The sequence below is a fragment of the Aythya fuligula genome, chromosome 8, assembly GCF_009819795.1.
Source record: "Aythya fuligula isolate bAytFul2 chromosome 8, bAytFul2.pri, whole genome shotgun sequence".
Classification (NCBI taxonomy): Eukaryota; Metazoa; Chordata; class Aves; order Anseriformes; family Anatidae; genus Aythya; species Aythya fuligula.
The window spans coordinates 15,290,662-15,306,025 of NC_045566.1; positions in this window are offsets into that span (position 1 = coordinate 15,290,662).

Here is a 15,364-nt window from a genome sequence, read left to right on the forward strand (position 1 = left end):
CAGAGCAGTGCTTATACCAAGCCAAGGACATCTCAGCCTTTCGCTCTGTCCTGCCAACGGGCAGGCTGGGGGTGCAGTAAGAGCTGGGAGGGGACAGACCCAGGACAGGTGACCCAAACTAGCCAAAGGGGTATTCCATACCATCTGACGTCATGCTAAACAATATATAGGGGTGGCTAGCTGGGGGAGGGGGCCGGACTGCTCGGGGTTAGGCTGGGCATCGGTCAGTGGGTGGTGAGCAATTGCATTGTGCATCACTTATTTGTACATATTATTATTATTTTCCTATTATCACCATTTATTATTATTATTATTGTTGTTGTTGTTGTTGTTGTTATTTTCCTGTCTTATTAAACTGTCTTTATCTCAACTCACGGGCTTCACTTTCCATTTCTCTCCCCCGTCCCAGAGAGGGAAGGGGAGGGGGAGCGAACGGCTGCGTGGTGTTTAGCTGCCAGCCGGGTTAAACCACGACAGTATGGTCTCTTTTCATTGTTTAGTGGCAAAAGAATATATACAATGGCAATTGTCCCTGGGTGTTAGGTTTATGCTTATTTTGCTCATATTTCAGGTTTGCTGTAACCTCAGCCTTACCACTTCTGTGAATCTAGCCCTTGTTACAGGGCATGCAACCTGAAACAACACAGCTCTGAGGAAAGCATATTTCTGTGACTCTATTTCCATTTTGTTTGTTTTAAAAAACTTTAGTACTGAATTTCAGTCTGTGGGGATCTGTGGGAGGATCCCTGTGGGCTGAAACATGGGAGAGGTCCCACCTAAGTGTGGCTGTGGCTATACTGGAGTAGCACTGGTCCGTCTTCACCTCCCACTCCTTGGCACACAGGGAGCAATTGTTGCCTGGTTTAAGCTCCCTGTTGCAATTGTATGTATATTTTTAAAGGATCTTCACCAAAAATAGATCAAGAATACTAATTTAGCTGTAAGCATAATTCATCTGGCATTTTTGAAGTAAGTTCTTTAACGGAATCAATGTAGCTTACTAGCTGTTAATTAAGCATTTTCATCTGGTGGATCATAACAGCCTTTAGAAATAAAACTGTAGATAATAAAATGAAGGAAGCTTAAAAGAACTTCTTTTGATCTGGAATTTTTCCCCACCAGAATGAGATCACAAATGCTTCATTATGTTTTATAGACTGACAGAAGTTCAAAGCTAACACTGGCAGAAATTGGTTGTAACCACTGGATTAAGTATCTACAATTCACTCAGATATAGTTACTGGTTGTAAGTTCTGGAAAAGCCCATCCATGAATAAAAACTGCAAGTATGGTAATCATACATAATCACAGAAAAGTTGAGGCTAATGTAGGAGCATCATTACTGCCTCTGGGAATAAGAATCAACAATTTACTGTGAGGTGCTAGAAACAAAATAAGAAGCACAACACTGGTGACATTGTGCATCGCATACTGTTCCCAACACTGGTTTCCAAAGGACCAAGGATGTGGCTCTAGTTTACAGAGAGGTTGTTCACAGCTGGAGAGCTAGATCAGTAAAGGCTGCATTTTGACCACTTAACTTGAGACATGATTTTATGGTGGAGATTAGAGGGAAACAATTTTCCCTGTAGGCCAGGAACAGGTGCCCAGTTTGGCTGCAGGCCTGCCAGTCGCAGCCTACATGTCATCACCTCCCCACGGCCCTGTGGTGCTCGAGGACCTGCACCCAGAACATGGCCTAAGCATGGGTGCCAGGGCCTGTTTCCAGTCAGGGACCTACTTGTCTGTTCGGCCTGATGGGCAGGCAACGAAGGCTCTGAGCAGCAGGAGCCCGTGCCAGACCACATTTCCAGGCAAACACCTCTGCAGAAGCTGACAGGACACAAGGCAGCATGCACTCAGCAGGGCTCCAGAACAGCCAGATGCGAGCAGCTCTCACTGCCCAGGGCCTGCTGCTCCACCAGTTGGACTGCCTCCGGGTCTATTTCATGTTTTAGGTCTCTAGTCACCATATTCCTCCTCTAATTAACTCCCGGTCACATGTTCTAAGAACTTCTCGTGTTGAGAAAAGTTGAACAAATGTGATTACAGGCATTTGCCTGCTCTAACGCAACTCAGACTTGCAGAAAATTCTCCCAGTACTTCAGGCTCCTCTTTCAGTGTTTTTTTTTTCTTCCCTCTGACTTAGGATCTGCTTCACTTTGTCTCTGCAGAGAGAGAAAAAAAAACAAACAACACAATGCTGAGATGGCCCCTAATGTTGGAATCTCTCTTTGTGATTAATAAGCTGAATGTATTTAATTGTTCCCATTTGATATGGTTTGATCACATTTATTTTCTCTTGTGGTGTTACCCACTAGAAAGAGAAAAAGAAAGCTAATTTGACCCTTATGTTTCTGAGACACACTCCTGTAGCTTTCAAAGGAAAACACATCCATGGGACAGCACACTGAATTCAGGGCTCAGTTTGGAAAAGCATGGAGGCCGGTCGCACACTGCTGAGCACCCTCTCCTACTTCCTTTAACTTCCTTGCCCTGCAGTAACAGATGCCCCAAATCACTCCCTATAGCAAAGCCCTATCAGAGGAAGAGCATACAATGTTTTTCTCACACACTGCCAGCAGCATGACCCTCTTGGTTGTATTAAAATTACTGTAAAATAGAAAATCCATACATGGAATTATACAGTACATGCTGTTATGTTAAAAATAAAGTATTAAAATGCATACGTGAACACAAACATCTTTATCAGGCATCACTATTTCAACTGCTGAGCAAATGCTGCTTCTTGCACTTACCACCCTCCCAGAATGGCCCTTGCCTTTGCTGGCTGACATTGTCATGCACAAGCTCTCTGCCCATATAGTATGTCAGGGGCTGCAGACAGCTGTTGAGACAAAGTTCAGAAACTTGGACTAGATTTCAGGCCTGACAACCTCTGCCCAGGTGCCACCTGGCCCTGCGGATGCTGGCAGTGTCCATGTCCCTCACCTTTTGACCCTGAAGTTTCACAGGTTCCTGAAATTCTGCTTCTGTGCATTCCCAGTCATGCTGGGCGTGGCAAAGCCCGTGCAGCCCCTGCACAGCAGTCAGTAACAAGCACTGCTGCAAACACCTGTGAGGCTGGGATCGGGGAACATGTAGAAGCTTTTAAGATTATGACATGCTCTCGTGTGAGCACTTGTTTTCAATAATAATCATAAATGGAGAGCCTACAACTTCTCTAAGTACTGCTTAATACATTTGTATTTTCTGGACTTATTGGGAGGATTTTTTTCACGTCAATACTTCCTTATTTTGTGTTGTGAAATGTGAATGGTCTCTGGACATACATATGTAAGTACATGTAACTGCATATGATGGGTAAAGGAAGTCTACAAGTCTAATAGTCTACACTATTATCACAAACTACGGATAGTTTGGTACTGTAGTTCATTTCATTGGATACTATGATACAGCAGCCTAGGGAATTTTATCACGATACCCACAGGAGAGCAACTATTTAGCCATTTGAACAGAATCAAACTGATATGAGAGTTCATACAGATAAAAGGGAAATAATGCCATGCTTCATTTATTTTCCTTTCCCATTTCCAGTGCTAGTACTACTGCCGTACTACTAAGAATATTCCTGCATAAGCCACCAAAATATAATATTCTCAGTATTACCATGTTGTAAACCCTTACATTGCACAGAAAAATGAAAAGTATGCAGACTGAAGACATAATAAATGCTTTCCTAAAACTGAATCAATTTCCTTTCTGAGGTATTTTGCTGTCATATGTCAATGGCAAAGTTTGGTTTTTTTTTTTTTCATTATTCCTACTATGAACATATGCTATTACCACATCTAAAATGACTCTGCACGTTAGCATTTCCCTAAGAACAACGACCCTGGAAGAGGCAGATTTAGAGTTTCTTTCCCAGTCTTTCAGCTGTACTTTCCAACTGTATTTCTAATTTTGAATGACTAATGGTACATTTTAAAGATAGCTCCCAGTTTTACACAGATCAGCAATGGATTTGGCAGTCCCTTAACTTTTTTCTCCCCACAATTTCTGTTATACGGACTATGGAAATTAAACACAATGGAAATGATCTGATCATGCTCTCTCTTTTAGTGCTCCAGTTGTAAGCCAGTGTAGAATCTGAGCTTTACTGTGCTTTCCCATGGGGTTGGGACAGCGTCACTCTGAACAAAATCTCTCTGTAAACAATAAAATTAATAATGGTAAAAATATTTCCCCATATAACATCTGTTTCCCAAAATATTTACCTTAAGACTTGTTGGAATAATTCAAAAACTGTTGGGCTCTGAAACATCAAACTAGAGGCAGGCAATTTGAACTTAGCAAGTCTTAAATACAACACTAAATTTGAGTGTGAACATTGTTTAAACACAATAATGTTAAGATTAAATAAAAATCTGACAGATGTACATGCATATACAGGTTGCTAACTGCCCAAATAGTTAGCTGCAGCAACTCACCAGAGGTCAGCTGTAAATAAGAGAAGGAAATTGTCTGTTTAAAGTGATTTGTTATTCTAGGATGAGTTGAACTGGAGTTTACAAAAGCCGGAAACTATTTAACTCCAGATTAATGTTAGGAGGTACTACATTCCGTAGGTAGTTCCATAAACTTTATAGCTCTTGATGAAGATGGTAAGTGCTACTGGAGAAAGAGAACTTTTCAAAGCAAATTGAGGCAAATGAGCAAAGACCAATGTACAGTGAGTATTCTGGAAAAATAAGGTAGAACAACACATAAGTAATTTCTACCAGGGCATTCACTGAGTCTGGAATTCCTTTAGTGCTATATGTAAAGTTTTACTGTTCAATGTGCAAATTAAATTTTCATCTAATTTTACCAAGCTCAATCATTATCTCTGTTCTTTTATATGATCGATGTGTTAATTAAGAAGGTTTTAGTTAACAAGATCAGTAAAATTGAAAGGCTATTCTACATTCTTTCTTGAGGAGATGCTCCAAAAAGTCAACCCCAAGTTATCATTTCATTTTGCAGATTAAGGTTACACTAAGAATTACAAAACCCCTGAATATGTATCTAAAGGAATCTAAATATAGCTTCTTCTAATGTTTTAGTACCTAGTGAATAAAGCAGCTGTCAGCAATATGTTCTTCTGAGAGGCGTTCATATGCACACGAAGTCTGTTGTTTCTAATCTCAAAAATATGGTCAGTCAATAGTCACCCACAAACAGGTGTGCAGTTCAAAATATAAATTTTGTATTTGCCAGTGCATATGCACATTAAATAAGATGATGGTAATGCTAAGTTTTACACAGTGGAATAAGAGGTCTAAAAGTAAAATCAAATGCCTTGACACTGTCAGGTGGTTACCAGGTGCGTTATGCTATGAATTTTACATCATTACGGACGTATTTAAGAAACATGATTCGTGGTGCAATATGTCACTGAAATTGCCAAATTCAAAAGTTAAAATATGTTGTGTAAAATAATTTCTCACATTTGACAGATTTAAGTGGTCAATTGTGTGGAAGTTATTTTTCTCCTATGGGCTAGACTCTGAGCACTTAATAGAGATATTTTCAAGTGGGCAAGCTAAGGACCTGGAACAGGATCACCACCTAAAATAGTACCGTACTTGTTTATGGCCAGGTTGAAACAGTCCACAGTTCTCTATAGTTCTGAATAGACATTTACTTCATGTACACCGAGTAGGAAAGTCTGTGACAAGGTCCCGGCCTTGTTCTTGTCACTGGAGAAATTCCTATAGATTTTTAATAAAACCACAGCTGTTGACTCTAACAAGTACTATTAGATCTAGAATAGCAAATAATGTATTAGGTAGATGCTAAGTGTAAGAACAGGAGTTGCTCAATGTAATGTAACACATTGTCTGAATTAAAACTTTTTTTTGTTGTTGTTGCTGTTGTTTTTTGCCTTTAATTGAATCATAAAGGCTGGAAAAGACCTCCAAGATGACCTGCTTCAAACATCCCCCTACCACCAGTATCACCCACTAAACTATGTCCCTGAGCACCACGTCCAACCTTTCCTTAAACACCCCCAGGGACAGTGACCGTTGTTTCTTCTCAACTAAGAACAAAAGCATGACTGAAGTTGTATGGAAAAAGCTGTGTACAGCTTCCAAGTAGAGATAACGAAGCTCACAAATTTGTGAGGTTCTTTCCCCAGGAAATTGTATGCAAATTTTATTTTTAAAGAAGGAAGGGAGGGGAAGAAGAACAAACCCAAGCAGTTCTAAGATATTTCTGTATGAGAGTATTATTTCATTTTAACTAGGAATAAGGGCTACACCAGACAAAAGGGAATATATTTTGAAATGAGGGCACAATTGCTGCAGCCACAAACATTCGCACTCTCACTTTGCTCACAAAATCCATTGTAAACCTGCGTGTTGAACATTTGCATGTTTCTCGTACAAACGTAGGACTGAATCTCCATATGTTCCTTCATCGCTGTGCACCTGGAGACATGCTCTGTGCTAGCAATGATTAGGAGCACATTCAAGTAGCAAACAGAATACCATCAAAAGCCATTCTAGAATCAAAATAAACAGAGCAGTTCATCGATTTTAAGGAAACCTCCAAGACTGTCACACACCCAGAAAGCCTTTTTTCATAGCCTATGGATTTTTTGTTAATAAAATTTTGATAACTCTGTTAATCTTGAGTAATATATTGGTATGGAAACAATATACTTCAAAGGATGGTTAATCTGTTCCAGTGTGATAAATGTTAAACAAGCATAATTAATTCCAAATTTTTACATTCAAGAACGTGAGCTTCTGAATGGTTAATCAAATACATACAGCAGTAAGATAATTCAGGAAGCCTGATCACGTATCATATGCCCCATCAGAGGCTTCATCTATCATCAAAGAAATAATCTCATTCTAAGAGCAACTTGATTGCATAGTCAGACATTGAGACATTGTCCCTAAACTGTCCATCCCCCATTCACCTTGGAAGGGTTTCTGTAATCCATATGCTCTTTCACACAAATTTGCAAGTGTGTATGAGCCTTCGCTATGATCTCTTGCTGGAAGTACTCCATTTGCATCATCCCTGACCAAAGTTAAATCACCAAAATCTGGAATCAAATGTGGCAACCTTGTACAAACCTCTTAATACTTCATCCAAGCGCACAGCTCTCAGATGAATCTTTTCATGCTTAGGAAGTGAAGCCTGACGTGCAATACAAGGTTCACTATTATAAAGCAATAGTTACCCAAGAAGTAATAGTTACAAGAAAAATATGCTTTTTCCCTATATGAGACTAATAACTGTAACACTTTAAAACAAAAGTGGTAGCCAAAAAGCAAACAAAAAATTTAGGATGATCCTGAATAAGTAAGGAGATTAATAGAAAATGAATCAGGGAGAGCAGTTTCTGCTATTGTCTTGCTTTAGGGTTTGGGCTGCTTGTGCTAGAGGCAAACAGAAATAATTAGCCACAGAGGACAATTTTTGAGTTCACACTGAGGTCTTTTGGGCATGATTTTCTTGTTTCCAGCACTTAATTGGCCAAATTACTGCTGTCACTGAAATGCGCCGGGAGGGAGGGGGGTGGAAATGGCTTTTCAAAACAGTCTTGGGAGGGGGGTGGAAATGGCTTTTCAAAACAGTCTTTACTGTAGAATCGTATAAGCTCTGGGAAGTACATCATCCACAGTTTCTGAAACCTGCACAACTAATGTAAATAACAGGATGTAAAGCAAATTTCCTCTGTAGGTTCTAGAAAATTATACATTTTTTGTTGTTGTTTCTCTCAGAAGAAAAAAAAAAGTTTAAACAGCTTTACTGTAGCTCAAAGAAAAGAGAAGCAAGGTGTCCTCTAGAAACTGCTGTGATTAGATCAAGGAGTGCGCATATGACAAAAGACACAGACAGTATGGATGCTTTGAGGGCTCGTGAAAAATTGGGTGCGTGGATACTTGAAGGTTTTGCACTTTGTTTTAAAATAAAGTATCTTCACAAAACCCACCTTCACAGGGTGGGCTGCTATGTTTCTGTTATGTGATGCTGAAAAGGAGGCCAAACAGGCTAGAGAAAAGTTCCTGTTTTAACACAGAATTTTAGATTATTAAATATAGTGAGAAGACAGAAGGGAACAGGGATTTTTGATGTCTACCATTCAGCCCTGAGTATGATGCCACGAACAGTGAAATGATTGGAGTGCTAGAAAGAAACAAGACCTGTACAAAAATCATAAATCTATCCCATTTCCAGATGCTGCCTTGCTAAAGGAAGCCAGAAGAGCTGAATTGCAGCAAGCAGTATTTTACCAAAACACAGGAACTGCACTTTGTACCACTGTTCCCAGTTCCCTGAACAGCATCCAGAATGTAAGCATCGCTGAAGCATGCAAAATTCAGTAGGGAAACAACGCCAAGAGTGCTATCAACAAATACCTAGTATGATGCAAATGATGTCTTCTGCAAAACAACAGCATGAAGTTTTCATTTCTGTCTCTGGGATTTATTTCAGATCTTGGGATGATGGGCCTACTAGAAACATGTCATTAGAAGACAACCACATTTCCCCTCCATTATTATATGTGCACAATGAAAATAAAATCAGCAGGGCTACCATCTCTGAATGCTTCTGGCTCAGGAAAACTCCCATGAAATACAAGTATGCAAAGAAGAATTTAAATGTCATTTTCCAAGTCATACATGTACATGCCTGACAGAATAGATCAGTGCTTGAGCATAATTGCGTCGAATTACCGAAGTTTAGAATGTCATCAGATGTCAGAGCAATATTTGAACTCTCCATTTTTAGAATTCAAACTTCTGGTTTTTTTTTCTCTGTAGAGAAACTGTAGGATTCTATCTCTTCAGAAATAACTGTGTAAAATTTCTCCTAAACCATAATCTTAGTAAAACAAGATTTAACAAGGGTAGGAAAACTATTTTAAATGGAATGAAACTGTTTGATTGTTTAACATAGCTGGGATTAAAATTATTGCAAGATGAACCATATCATTCAGCTTTCATTTCAATCAAGATAAAAGCAATTTTATAATACTTAAAGACAATCCTCTCTTTCTTGATTGTTTCTGTCAGCTCTCTAGTGCCAGGCTGCCACCTACAGAGTTCTAATTCCAGGATCTCCTGATCCTGCCAAACTTGTTTCAGAGCCAGCTCCTTGCTTTACAAAGCAAGGATGCTTTTGCATACTCAAGCTCTGTGGTTTCATAAAAAGGTGGAGGCAAAAGCCACTGGAGAAAAGAAAAATCATTAATCCTCGACCACTTTGCCTGCCTCTAACAGTCCTCAACCAGGCCTCCAAACAAACTTTCCCAGTAGTATTGCTTTGTTTTTCAAGCATATTCTAGAGAAAGATTCGACACTTTAGCCTAGCTGAGCTGGTTCTGAAATTTTATTATGACTCTATTTGTCAGTCGATATTGTCAGTCATTTCACTGTTTCACAAAGTTAGAGCAGTCTACATTGTGGATAGGCAATGAGTACCAAAAGTAGAGGAAAAACAGGCTATTTAAACCCTAATGTGACATGCTTTCTGTACTTGCCGTTTTTTAAGCAATTACACAGCCTCAAAACTTTTAAGAAAATATGACTGCAATAATGAGGACTTAATATACTTTACAGCTTTGATAGGGTACTGCCAACATGAGATGGATTTTATGCTTTAATTATATCATCATCTTGGATATCAAAATATGATAAACCATGAAGTATATGGTTTGTCATTACAAACTAATCTGTAAGAAAAAAAAGGTTAGCTTCTATGTCAGAGGGGCTACTGGTGTGCCTCATGCCCCATAAACAATTACCAGGCTGCACAAAATTTGCTACAGCAGATTCCACCGAAGTTCAAACATCCTCTCTGTTAGTACACAACCAAATTCAAAACTAACTAAACAGCTGCAAGTGAACAGCTCTTCATGTCCTTACCACATTTTATGTGATTCATAAAACACAGCACCTAATACCTACTGCATAGTAAGAAGTTCAGAAACAAAATGGAAATAGAGCCCAGGATAGAATCAGGAAAGTTTGCCTGTGCTCTGGCAAAGGATTCGCACAAAGATTTTAAAGTTTCTAGCTTGAGGGCCTTTCTTCAGATTTCTTAAGGTATTTTTCCTCTAGAAAATAATGAAATGCTGACATGGAACAATATGCGTTTTGCAACATGTTAGCGTACTGACCTTCTCAAGTGGGGATAGGAGGAAAAAGCCTCACTGTGGAAGAACAGCCAATGGTCTGAGAATAGTCTGAAATGCCAACTTCGCATTTTTGCACTTCAAAAACATCTTCGACTTTTATAAGCAGGCGTGATGGTAAAATTGAGGCTGTTAAAAATACATGGTTTGCTTTGGTAGTTTATAATTCACAGCAGCATTTAGTGGGTGGAGTTGTAAATTAGTAAGTGGATTGCTGCCACAGCAGAGTATGCTGCTATGCTGCAAAAAATAAACTTTACTAAGAATAGGAATGTGGTCACCGTGATAATGAACAAGAGCTTAGCATGCCTGAAATGGTGATGGGAGATCTGGAGGTGGTTGCTGGATGTGCAACAGCTGCTTTAGAAATTAGATGTTATCAAAGATTTTTGAAAGATTGAATTGGATGAAGAGCATAGAAAGCTTAACCAATAAGGCTTGGTTAGAATTTTTGGTTGTACCACCAAAAGGAATAATAGCATATGAAATAGTGTGTTATTAAATTGGAAGGTACAGTTTTACAGACAAAAAATGCCATATTTATTCTGCCATAATAGGGAGGCAAGATGTCAGCAGAGTCTCTATGCATTAAACCATCCTTTTTTCTATCACTTGTCAGTGAAGTGAATTAATCAGCTATAAAAATAACATGATATGGTAATCAGATATTTGATCTGTTCTGTCAAAAAGTAATTTGATACAATAATCAGATCTGTTCTGTCAAACACCCAAACCAAAAAGGCCTGTTTATGTATCAGTTAATTCAAAAAAAAAAAAAAAAAAAAAAAAAAAAAAAAGAAGAAATAATATCAATCTTAATGCAGAGCTTTAAAGACACTAACTTTCTCTGGGGCAGGGAATGATTTACCTATTGCTTGCTTGTACTGTTTGTAGCTGCAAAAGGTTGCAAGCCAATAGCTTTACATAAGGAATTCAGAGTGAAAGGTGCAGATAGATGGGCATGGCAATATAGAACATACTCTACCTTCAAATATTTGGAAGCTGTTCCACAGAGTGACAGCTGCAGTATGAGTAGTGTTCAACCATGAGTTCACAAGAAAATACACTGAACCCAAACGCACGTCAGGGTGACCTGTGTGACTACAGTAAATTCACAGTTTTGACTGCTTGAATTCTCTGTTAGTGAACATCATCATTGTACTCTCACTCCTCTCGCCTTAACATGCATGGCCTATGTCAGCCTTAAAACAATCTGCAGGAAGCTTTTCAACAAAAGTAAAGAGAAATCTGCAAGAGATCAGTGTCCACTTCATGCCCCAGCACAACCCTTTCCTATGGGGCCCTGCTTTGATCACTGTTTGTGCTGGCCAGCTCCAAGCCTCCCAGCAGAGTAGGGGTTGTACACAGATGTTGCGCTGCAAACAGCTTGTCAGCAGAAGAGGCTGGTTCACTTTTCCTGTAGGAAGATACCAACAAAGTAATTTTGTCACAAAAGGTCTAACCTCACTCCTTTCCAAGGCAGAGTGTTGGGCATTGCTCTAACAGCAGACACTTGGAGCTGCACATTAACAGTCCCTATATATTTATTTATTGTTCTCAAAAATCCAAGTGTTGGTTTTATTCACCATCAGTCAGATAAAAAGACTATTCAAAAGACATTTTGTGCCAGCAACCTATCACTCTGCAGTGATGAGCTGTCCATGTGGAGCTACCAATCATCCAGTGATCGCTATAACTTCTGCACAGGAAGTCCTCAAGGAGGCAGGTATCCAGAGAGAAATAGCTGAGTTTCTGTTCTCCTGCTGGAAGGAGTCCATCTTACAACAGGATTTATAGCAGTTTTTGTGCCATAGATAGGAAACAGATAAAGTTCTTCTATCAACCTTAAGCCATTTGTAATGAGCTATTTGGCAGATAGGATTAAAGGGGGGTAGGGCCCCAAGTAGCCCAAAGACCTCTGCTTTAAATTCCATGTTCCCATACATTAACAAATCTAAAGCATATGATAAGATAATGATCTTCTGCTTCAAATACTTTCTTTCTCAAAAACAGCAGTGAGGCACTGATGTGTTACCCTCTATTTTTATCACTGATAAAGAATTGCAGGAGTTGGGAGTTCAGCTCAACCATTTAAAGTCTATGCATCTCAGGACTGTAACTGCTTGCAATTTATCCTAATTAAAGCTCCTAAAGTCTGTTTGAATAAGAAAATTCACTAGCCAGAAAGTGAACTTACCAACCTCAGAGCACTTTGCTTTTTGTAACACTGAAATCCTGTCATGTTAGGAAACATGTACAGCAGTAAGCAAAGCACTGATAAGAAATATCATACAGTTTAAAATATTTGATTCTAAACTACATTTTAAAAAAAAGTAAAACCAGAACTGCACTAAATATTTTGACCCCATGTCTCATTCCCTCTTTAGACTATTTTGAATAGCTCAGGAGCAGTGCTATGAGATGGTGTAATGAAATAAGCAAGACCAGGATTGTAAAAAAGTGGCAACACCTTTTCCAGGCAAACTGACATAACTGAAAAATAGATGAGCGCTCAAGAAAACAAGATGTTTGTCAAATCTCCAAAATAAGTCTTTACAAATAGATAAATGGAATTGTTCTGATACCATGATGATAAATGTAGGAATACTCTAAACAAAACATAACTAGAAAATTTGAAGTTAAAGAGTGATTCATATCTCATGTAGGAAATTCATAATGCTATGTCTCAAGACATTGCTGCCTGGTTGAAAATCCATGGAGGGTTTCTCCCTTTTTAGCTTAAGAAAGAAACAACAGCAGTGATACTAATAAATTGGAAACGAGGAGGAGAGGAAAAAAAGCATTATCCAAATTTAATTTACTGTCTGAAAAGCATAAAACATTTAATAAACAGCTTACAGAATAAACTGAATTCTGGAGTATTTTTCTAGTGCCAAATACAACCAAAGGACAACATGTTAAATAAAACTGAAATTGACTTGAATGATGTGAATGAATGGCAAATTTTGTCACTAACCAGATTAGAAAAATACCAATGAAATTCATACAAAAAATAATTTTAAAAAATCAATTGACTTAGAAGTGAAGTTAAAAAACAATCTATTACAGTGGCATATGAATTAGAACAAAGCAAAAAAAAAAAAGTACAAATGACTAAAGATGCAGATGCATGTTTTCGGTGGCAGTACTTCAAAAAAAAACATTTCTTGCAGTCATTGATATGGGGCAGGGACTATTTTCTTTCAGTGTTGTCAGTCAGCTTACTAGAGAACACACACATCGGTATGGCTCAGCATTACAGAACTGACAGAACTAGCAAGGTAGTCAGTCATTTGGAAGAAATAATAAAAATAATAATAAAAAGTCATACTAAGGGGGGATGAGTTGTCTCATTTTCCAAAATACTATAGGAAATGCAGTATAGGGAAATGCAAAGACTGTATGTGCTGTCATGATTCCATCCAATTGCTCTTTCTAGAGATTAAGTACACACACTTGGATATAGTATTGCAGGCGCAAGTAAGCTATATTTTGTATTAATTCTTAATACATGATTCCTCTACTTGCAATCTAAAACTAAATTGGCCACATAACATTACAAATGTCTATTATGAACATGCAATGTCATTAACCCCACATTTTTACAACTCAGCTGCTATTTTCCAAGCATACTAAATTGATCTTGTCAAAGCTTATTTGTTTGTCCAGGCTACTTTGTTGTATGGGCCAATTGTGATCACCATCATGGCAGAATTGGCTTAATTTTGTCTCCAATAAACACCAAAATTATCTCCTGTACCCAGACTTAAGATATCCCTTAGGGTCAAAGTGAACCACAGCCAATTGACATAGGTGCACTTTAACTTTTTTTTTTTTTTGCTACTCAGCTGCTAAAGACTTGGTTAAAGGATTCAGCACCACGTGAATAACCCACTTGTGCACCACAGGAAAAGTGTTGTACAGATCAGAATTTAGTAATGTCTGATATTCAATACATACCTTGTATACGTCAGCTGATCTTTACACTGATAAATATATTCTCTATGGTTCCTTCAGAATAGCTAAACTCAGTTATGTTGGTTATTCCCATCTCTTTTTGGACAAGTTTCTTCTCTAATTCTGTCTTCTATGATGTAAAATACACTGTTCTTCTCTGATTAAATGAATCTTTTTCTCCATAATACGTTAATAACATTTTACATCTTAACAATTCTGCAGCACAGAGTGGCTCCAGATGCCTATTATCAACTAAACCAAATATCTGATTGGTTTAGAGGTTTCAAAAACATCCAATGTCTACGCAGGTTAATTCACGCAGAGCTAAATTTTTCTGTCTCAATTCAGAAGTAGATGAGTATGAGCCACTTACAGTCCAAAGATATACAATTAGTAACAAGCAGTATGCAGATTATATACATCTAGAACTTGCCATATACAAACTTGTTCAGGACATTCACAGATAAAGAGGTACCTGAAGCTGTCAACAACTTTAGTAACTTCAGATCTGTTTCTGGCAAATAATGCAAGGGAAAAAAAAAAAAGATCTTATTTCCTGAGTAGCAACAGATAGGCTGAAATCAAGTTACTGTATGTCTTTGTATCATTTAATCAATGAAAAGCATGCAATTTTTCAGGACAACCTTTTAAAAGCTATTCATGGACTTCTATCCAAAAAAGTATACATGAGCAGATAATTATGACATATCAGTGTTTGTTAGGATGGATGAGCATTTGCAAAATAATGAAAAAAGAACATCAACATTCTACAAATAAATAACAATAAAATACTACACATAACAAACAGTGTGCACCAACCTGTTTCCAGTCCAAAATTTTTATTTAAATATGCACTATAAATTACATATATTTAACTTATCTGAATGTACTATTCTGAAAAAAAAAAAAAAAAAGCATATCACAGTTCTATAAGCCTATGAACAGCTACTTTCTGAATAAGAATTGTGTGTTGTTTTTTTTTTTTTCTGTATTAGTCCTGTATCAACTGAATATTTACACATATAACCTGAGGCATAAGTAAGTCTTACCTCAGGGAATGGTAGCTTTGTACTCAAACAGAGAAACACTTAAATGTCTTAATGAAGCTGTGTCAACATGAAAGGGTATTTCAACACATTCAGAACTTAAACTATATTTATATTTAAAATACTTTTCTAATTATATTTGTAAAAGATAGATGTACTCCTTTTCATAATGGGATGGTGGGATGTAGGGAACAAGGCTGGA